The sequence below is a fragment of the Phyllostomus hastatus genome, unplaced genomic scaffold (genome assembly GCF_019186645.2).
Source record: "Phyllostomus hastatus isolate PE091 unplaced genomic scaffold, TTU_PhHast_1.1 phas_contig_17, whole genome shotgun sequence".
Classification (NCBI taxonomy): Eukaryota; Metazoa; Chordata; class Mammalia; order Chiroptera; family Phyllostomidae; genus Phyllostomus; species Phyllostomus hastatus.
In genome coordinates, this window is record NW_025333664.1 from 7,779,259 (window position 1) to 7,788,201 (window position 8,943).

Sequence of the window (8,943 nt, forward strand, 5' to 3'; positions counted from 1 at the left end):
GGTGTTTGCTTCGCGGTGCTGTCCTGAGGGTGAACGGGCTGGGAAAAGGCTCGGTACAGAGCCAAGACCCGGTCATCACTAGGAAAACTGTCCTTGTTATTAGAATATCGAAACTTTGAATGAGTAAGGAACTTCTGTGGGAAGAACACACAGGCTGCCTCTTCCCCGAAGTCAGCACTGGTTTTCCCTCCTCGTCACTCTTTACGTGGACTTCTCTATGTGGATTTCTCATGGTCTGTTTTTGCCGTAGCTGCTTGTTTTTCATCCTGGAAATGGCTATTTACCCACTCGCATTGTCTGGGTCTTCGGTTGAAAGTGACAAACTCAACTCAAAGCAGCTTAAGAAAAAAAGTGTGAGCCCTGGCTGGTGTGGCTCAGTTGGGTGGAGCATCGTCTGATAGCCAGGGGGTTGCGGGTTCAGTTCCCTGTTGGGGCATGTGGCTGAGTTGCGGGTTTGACCCCCGGTTGGGGTGTGTCTTGGAGACAGCCAGCTGATGTTTCTTTCTCGCATGGATGTTTCTCTCTCTCTCTTTCCCTCTCTCTAAAAGCAATGAAAGAATGTCCTCAGGTGAACATGTAAAGAAAAGTGTGTATGAATGCATTGGTTTATATGAATGGAGAATCCTGAGATGAGCTGAGCTTCAGGAAAGGCTGGATCCAGGCGAGCACCTGTTGCCTAGGAATCATGCTCTCTCCAGCTGTCAGCTCTGTCCCATGGGGTCACCCTGTGCGGTGGCAAGGAGGGTCCTCAGCTTTTCCTGGGCTTTCATTCTGGCAGGTCAGCCAGCCAAAGGGATGTGGACCCAGCACAAGTCTGGGGGGTGACTCTGGTTGGCCAGACCTGGGTCACATGCTTACCCCAGAACCAATCCCTGGGGCTGGGGAAAGGCACATGCTCACTGCCCAGGCCCGGCCCCTCTACCGCTCTCGTTGGGGAGACACCCAGGCCGTCCTGAGCCACGTGCAGTGAGAGCCGGGGAGGAGGCGATCCCCCAAAGGAAAACCGCGGTGCTGGGACTAGCAGCTGGGGCGACGGACAGGTACAAACAACAGCTGGCCGCCGAGCAGCCCCCGCAACGGTCCTGCTACGTCTACTCAGGGTCTCCTGTGGACATGCTTGGTGCTCGATAAGTGTTTGTTAATGAACCAGTGATTGTACCAGTGAACCACCAACAGTCAAGTCGATCTGATTTATCAGGAGGGGCGTGATCGTAAGGTTGCCTTCTCAGGGCAGGAAGACATGCTGAGAGTCCGTGTCCTACCCACTTTCATTCTAAGCCCACACGTCGGCATCATTTCCGTCTCAAAGCCATGACTGCGCCTGCCCTGGTGCACAGCGAGACTGCTCCACAGGCCCCGCCCACCGCAGGCCCCGCCCACCGCAGGCCCGGGCAGAGGACAGGTGAATCAAGCCCAGCTCACTCCGCCCCGCCCCGTGGAAAACGCACAGGAGGCCCAGCCCGGGGAGATGCTGAGCGGGGACTGAGAAAGGCGGCTGTCATCGCGGCCCTGTCCTCCCCGTTGGCCAGCGCCAGCGGGCCACACTTTCGCCTGGTCCCTTTCCCATCGAGAGATTCCCAAGGAGCTTCTGTGCCCGAGCCACGCCCAGGGTCCGTCCGTGCAGGCAGTGCCGGGAGCTCGGTGGGCTCGGGGGCCTGCCAGACCCGGGCACACACGGCCGCAGCGCACTGCGGCCCCGCGACAACGTGACAGCAGTGCAGACACACCGTCTATGCTCCCACAGACTTTTCAGAGAGCTGTAAGTTCACAGCCGGAGAGAGCAGAAAGCACAGGGAATGCCCACATCTCCCCTGCCCTTTCCACACTCGGGTTCCCTGCTATCGACACCCCCCACGCCCCGAGTGGGGCATTTGTTACCATCAGGGAGCCCACACGGACATGCCATTGTCACCCAGAGTCTGCAGGTGACTTCAGGGGTCACTCTGCGGGGCGTGCATTCATTCTGTGGGTTTGGACAAATATGAAATGACATCTGTCCGCCATTCTAGTGTCACGCAGAGTCGTGTCCGTGCTCTGAAAGCCCTCTGGGCTCTGCCCGGCCCTCCCTCCCCCTGTCCCCCATCACCGCTGCTGATCCTTTCAGTGTGTCCACGGTTCTGCCTTTTCCAGGCCGTTCTCTTTTTTATGGCGTTTTCTTACAATATCCTCGGCTTCAGCTGCACTGACAGCGTCCACTCTGAAAGCAGATGCCCCAGCCAGTCTGGTTAAATATTTCGACTATCATTCCTGGAGATATCCCTTTCTTTAAATGCTGATGATAAATTTTACCTGTAGGAAAACACCGCGCAGGCCAAATCAAACAGGCCGCGGGCCGCGTTTGGCTCTCAGGCCGTCAGTCCCAGGTGTCAGACGTGGGGACCGGGAAGAGCGAGGTTGGCCCCTGGAAGGCCTGTTCCCGCTCTGCCGCATCCCAGCCAGGTGACCCTGGGCTGGCTCCCTTCCTCTCCGAGTCCGTCTGTCAAGCGAAGGCCTCGAGCGTGTGATTTCGGAGGTAGGGACACACCCAGGGCCAGCCTCTGAGGTTTGACGGCCTGGTGTTTTACACAGGTTCCCTCAAACTGCGGCATGCCCGGCCGCATGGATGTATCGCTCTTGCAAAAGTCGAAGACAATGACAATATTTCCAGTCCCCAGAAATACACAGGTTTTGGGGCAGGAGAAGTGAGAGGCTGGTGGAGTGAGACTGCGTGCCCGTCCGGCTGAGCAAATGGAAAACCAACTTCTATGCATCCCAGAAACCCTTGTGGCAACAGCCATCCGAACGAGGGTTAGGAGCCTGGGGTTTAATCCCAGCTCTGCTGTGTACCGGGGGTGACCTTGAGCAAGCAACTTAACCTCCTTGTGCATCAGAGCTTCCAGGGTGCCGTTCTGTGTGATTCACGGCTGGGCAGTGCCTGTCTCTTCCTGGTGGCCCTGGGGGCCTCGTCTGGAAGGTGAGGTTAGTCTTTGTGGGGGTTAAATGAGTTAAAACACACAATTCGCTTAAAGCGGTGCCCGGCACAAGGTAATGGCTTCCTAGGCGGCCAGCAAGAGAAGTGCTGTTCCCCTCTGTTCTGCGCTACGTGCTTTACCAGCATCTAGCACAGCTGGAATCATCCCGTTTTAAAGAAGAGAAAACTGAGGCTCAGAGAGGGTCAGTCGCTCACCCTGGGGGACCCAGCTCGTGAGTGGCAGGCAACAGCAAGAACGATCAAGGCACTAATGTAACAGGATTGGAAACATTGAATGCTGATTTAGCTCCCGGAGTTGTCCTGTGCTGGGCCTGCTGCTTTAAGCACTGCCCCTCCCCTCACCCCTGCCCTGACGGTGTGGTTCCTGCTGCCCCTAAACTCTACTAGGGACCCAAGAGAGGTTCAGCTCCAGGAGGGCCTGCAAGACCATGAGTCTAGTAGTTCTCGGGGTTCATGCATGGGCTCCAGTGGGGCACCCTGGCCCTGTGACCAGAGCCTCACCCCTTTCCCCCTTTTATCCTCAGATTTCAAAGCACTTGACACTCACACTCTAATTAGAGAAGACAGCTCCCTGCACTCCAGGGAGGCAGGTGTCTTGTAATTACCTGCCTCGGTGAGGCCAGGCCGCAGGGCATGCAGGGCGCTGGGGCTGCGCTCATTACTATAGTAATTCCAGGATAGACTCACAGGATGTGGCCAGGCCAGCCTTGACCGCTACCTTCTCAGAGGCCCTCCCCAACTCCCCGATCCAAAGGAGTCCCCTCCTCTCTCTCTCATGCACCTGCTCAGCTCCCAGGTACTGTTAAACACTCCGAGTTTGTTTCCTAGCGGACAGACTTGAAAGAACAGCAGCGGCTGCCTTCACAGAGCAGCCCCCACGTGCTGGTTCTGCATGGTGCATTAGCCTCCTGGGGCACAGAGAGGTTAGGTAACTTCCTCAAGGTCGCACCGCTAGTGTGGAAGCCGTATTTGATTGCGTATTTGTTTGCTCGTGTGTCTGAGTATTTAATGTTTGTCTTCCCCACTCATCCATCCATCCAGTCATCCATCCATCCATCCATTTGGTCGACACACTAAACAAAACCTACACGCCTGGCGGGGCTTTAGGACCCAGCAGCAGCGATCTTGTCCGTCGCTGCGTCCCCAGTGCCTGGTACGCGGTCCAGCACAGGTAGGCGCTCGGCAAACCCCTGCAGCCGTGTGACTTAGGGATCCTGTGCTCGGCCTGTGTGACCGCGCCAGTCTTTGTGTAAACAGAGGTGTCTCCCCGTGCCCCAGGGAGAAGGAAAACCACAGGGCTGGCAGCTTCCTAATCCCCCAGCTCCCCGCACCCCACGCCTCCGCTCACGCTGTTTCCTCCCTGGCCTTCCCTTTCTCACTGTTCAGACGGGGTGGGTAAACCAAGGCCTGGGGGCCAAATCGGGCCTGTCGCCTGTTTTTATGTATAAAGTTTTATTGGGACACAGCCGCATCTATTTAAGTATTATCTATGGCTGCGTTTGGTCTACACCAGCAGAACTGGGTAGTTGTGACAGAGACCCATGGAGTCTAAATAGTTACGATGAGGTCCTTTACAGAGTCGGCTTGCTGACTTTTCATATTGTTTTAGAATGAATTGAAATGCCTCCTCCTCCAGGAAGTATTCTGGGATTACCCAGGTGGGGTTAAGGGTCCCTACTGTGTGCTCCCACAGCCACCTGCTTCCCTCTACGACTGTTTCTCAACCTATCCACACCCAGGAGCCTTTGTAGATAGATACCTTTTTGCTACTTGCCAATGCCCCTCCCCCAGTGAAATTTAAGCACACAAACTATGGTATATATCTATTTACGTCCTGTGGCCCTTTGTAAAACCTACAGTGTTTTTTGCTCTTGCTGAGAATGCATGCTAGCATAACTAGTATTACCCTGTATTTATTCAGTTGACCAGAACATATTGAGCACCTACTATGTGCCTGGCCGTGTTCAACAGATGGTGCACTTAGCAGACGCAGCCCCTGCATTGAATCCCCTTCATGGGCATAGTCCTTCACCAGACTCTGAGCAACGGGGAGGAGGGGCCTGGCTAATTCAACTTTACATAAGAATTGTTTCCCAGAGTCTGGCACACAGGGGACATTTAATGAATTCAAATCCTCGTTAATGTGAGTGATTGTGGAAACGTAAAGGCATCAGAGGGATATCGTGATTGGAGAAAATAACTTTGCGTTGGAATAGAGACAGGGATGGTAGGATTGATGGTCATGTTTTGGAGATTTTCAGGGAGCCTCCTGCCAGTCACTTAGTCAGTCAACAAACATTTAGTCATTGCACAATCTGGACCAGTAGGCCACAGCTGGACACCATCTTTCCCATGGCTCTGTGACATAGATGTCACAGACCACCAGTCCCAACTATGGATGTGTGTTTTGCTTGTCCTTTACAGTTGGTGCCACACCTACAGAAATCAGACTGATTGCCAACCTTTAGAAATTGGGAGATTTGGTATAAAAATCTGAACCTCTGTCTTCTCGGGAGCACCCTGGCAGACTTGAGCCTGCATTCTTCATTGGCAGGAACCACATGGAGTGGAGCGGGGGCTGCCTCTTTAGATGGGATGCACACTCACCAGTTTGCCCCAGTCCTCACCTCTCCCTGCTGTCTGCTTGATCTGGAGACAGGTCAGTTGCTATGCAGCACCACGTGGGTTTTTTTTGTTTTTTTTTTTACCCCTTCATTTCTGCTGGGCTCCTAAAGGCTTTTGAGATGTTGATCCCCAGGGTGTGGTGGCAGGAGTGTCAGAGACCTGAGGGGCGGGTCTGTCACAGTGACAGCAGGTTGGCTCTCGGCCCCAGGCCCTGCCCTTCCCCTGCTCTGCTCTGCAGAGCTGTCTGTCCCCACTCCCCAGCCCTCTAGCATCCTCCTGCACCTGGCCTGGGAGCTGCACTGGTGGGTGGGAGGGCGGAGAGGGAAAGAGAGAAGCCCCTCTCTGAGCCTCAGCTGTGAGAGGCACTCCCAGGTGTCTGCAGTCTCTCCCCGGTTCCAGCCTCATCCAGCTGGCTCCCGGGCGTCACTGACCCACCCTGTCTCCTGTCCTTCCAGCCCCAGGGATTGTGGCAGCTTCCTGCTCTGGATGGTCTCGCCCTTCTGTGACTTCTCCACCACGTGGAACCAGTCCCTGGGTCAAACCCCCTCTGTCGAAGGACATGAGTGTATGCCTGGAGGCAAGTGACTGGTGTCTGGGAGTTACAAGAACATCAGGTTCCATCGTCTCCGAGTCCTCTGGGCGCTGCCGGCTGCCGAGCTCCCCAGGGAAGGCGCAGCAGCTCCGGTCTCCACGGCCCTGGTGGGCGGGCCCTACGGCAGGCCCCCCGCGAGGCAGGGGGAGAAGGGCTGTCTGGAGCCGCTGGTGACAGACACTGGGATGAGATGGGGCCGTGGAGAGGGAGCACTGGTGCTGTGGCGGCACTGGGGACGGGAGGCCTGCGTGGCCAGCTGGAGTCCTTCCCTGACTGCTGGGAGGGGCAGGCCGTGAGCCCTGCGCTGGAGGCCGGAAGATAGAGCCTGGCGCCTCCCCAGCACTGGATGCAGAACCCGCGAGGGAGAGGGCCGGCCTCGGCTCCCGCCGTCGGCTCTTGCCAAACTTAAGGGGGGCGGAGGCGGCAGTAGGGAGAATCTATGTGGACGTATCCAGTGTAATGTCAATGGCACAGCCCAGTTTCATTCCTTCTTGAAATCAAGGATTTGCAGCCCTGGGCTCATGGCGATCACACGGGTGCGGGATGATCGATAAAACCATTTAAAAACCAAAAGGAACGATACTGAGTGCTCCTCTCACTTCCTTCGGACGGGCAGGCAGTTCAGGGGATTCTCCATCCACTGTGAGTGTGCGCGCTCGTGCATGTGTGGCACGCGCATTTCGTGTGTGCGTGTGTGCCCCATGTGTGTGCATGCATGTGCCCTCTGTGTGCTTCTACAGAGCATCTGGCTGGGGTGTTCCAGGAAACAGGCGTCTCCCGTGCGAGGTGACACGAGACGCGGCAGGGCCACTCCGCCTTTGGGGACACACATGTTCCTGGCTCCTCGGTCCTCATCTGTCCTCCCCACCCGTGGGAACCACCAGGGGACAGCGACGTGCCTGCTCTGTCCCTCTTGTGCTTAGGAGCCTGGCACACAGTAGGTGGGAAAGTATTGAGAAACGTCTTGGTCCACCAGACGCAGAAAATGAGCTCAAAATGGAGTAAAGACTTGAACATGAGACCCAAAACCATGAAATTCCCAGACGGAAACAGGCAGCCGGCTCCTTGACACTGGTCGTGGCGACGATTTTTTTGAATTTGTCACCAAAAGTAAAGGGCGACAGAAATAAAAATAAACAAGTGGGGCCACAACAAACTAAAAAGCTTCTGCACAGCCAAGGAAACCACCAACAAAGTGAAAAGGCAGCCCACTGAGTGGGAGGAGATATTTGTAAATCGTATATCTGACAGGGAGCTAAGATCCAAAATATAGAAAGAACTCATACAACTCAACAGCAAAAACAAACAAACAAACAAACAATCCTATTAAAAAATGGGCAGAGGATCTGAATAAACCTTTTCTCCAAGGAGACTGACCCCAGTCTGGGGAAAGGAGAATAAACCTTTTCCCTGGTGCATTGAGCATGGGCTACAAACCAAAGGGTCGCTGGTTCGATTCCTGGTCAGGGCACATGCCTGGGTTGCAGGCCAGGTCCCCAGTGGGAGGGGCCACGTGAGAGGCAACTAACCACACATGGTGTTTCTCCTCTCTTTCTCCTTCCCTTTCCCTCTCTCTAAAAATAAATTTAAAAATTAAAAAAAAAAAAAAAGACGGCCAACAGGCCCGTGAGTAAATGCTCAGCATCCTCGATCAGCAGGGAAATGCGGACCCGAACCACACACAGTGAAGTCAGCAAATGAACGACAGGTGCTGGTGAGGAGGTGGAGACAGGGGAGCCCCCCGCACCGTGGGTGGGATCGTGAACCGGTGCAGCCACCGTGAAAAACAGTGCAAAGTTTCCTCAGAACAGTGAACACAGAACTATCCCACGGCCCAGCAATTCCACGTCTGGGTGTTCACCCGAAGAAACCCGAAACACTGATTCAAAAAGATGTGTTCACGCCCACATTCTCTGCCGCGTGGTTTGCACGAGCCGGGACTTGGAAACAGCATCATGCTAAGAACATAAGTCAGACAGAAGAAGACAAATAATACGTAATCCAAAGAAACAGATAAGGAACTCAGGGATGCAAAGAACAGATTGATGGTCCCCAGAGAGGAGCCTGGGGGGATGAGCAAAATGGGCGCAGGGGGTCAAAAAGTCCACATTTCGGTTGTGAAATACGTACTCGATGGGGACGTAGCCTGCAGCACGGCGTTCTTGGTCAATAACACCATATTACGTGTTGGGGAGTTGTTGCCAAGGGAGGAGATCTTAACAGTTCTTATCACAAGGAAAAATTTTTGTAAGTATGGTGAGGGGCGTTAGTAAGATTTATTGTGGTGACCATTTCATAACATGTACAGATCATTGGGTTGTACACTTGAAGCTATAATGTTCTATGTCAACTATACCTCCATAAAAATTAAATAATTAAATTAAACTAACCGCCTTTTACAGAGGGTGGTTCTCTGCAGAGTTCTGGTGTGACCTCTGGGATCTCCCTCTGAGCGTTCGCACATGACGTTTCCTCTGCCTGCAGAGCCCGGCTGGCCCCTTTGGCCCAGTGAATGCTCCATCCCCATTCACATAGCAACGCCAACGTCACCTCTTCCGGGAAGCCTTCCCTGATTTTCCAGATAAGATTTGGCACCCTGTCAGACATCCTTATATCATTCGTTTACTTATTGTTCCTTTCCATCTCTTACACGTCCAGCCACTTATCCAACACACATCCACAGAGCAGCTACTTGGCTTTAGGATTTGTTCCAGGCACTGAGACACAGCCCCTGCCCTCACGGAGCTCGCATTTG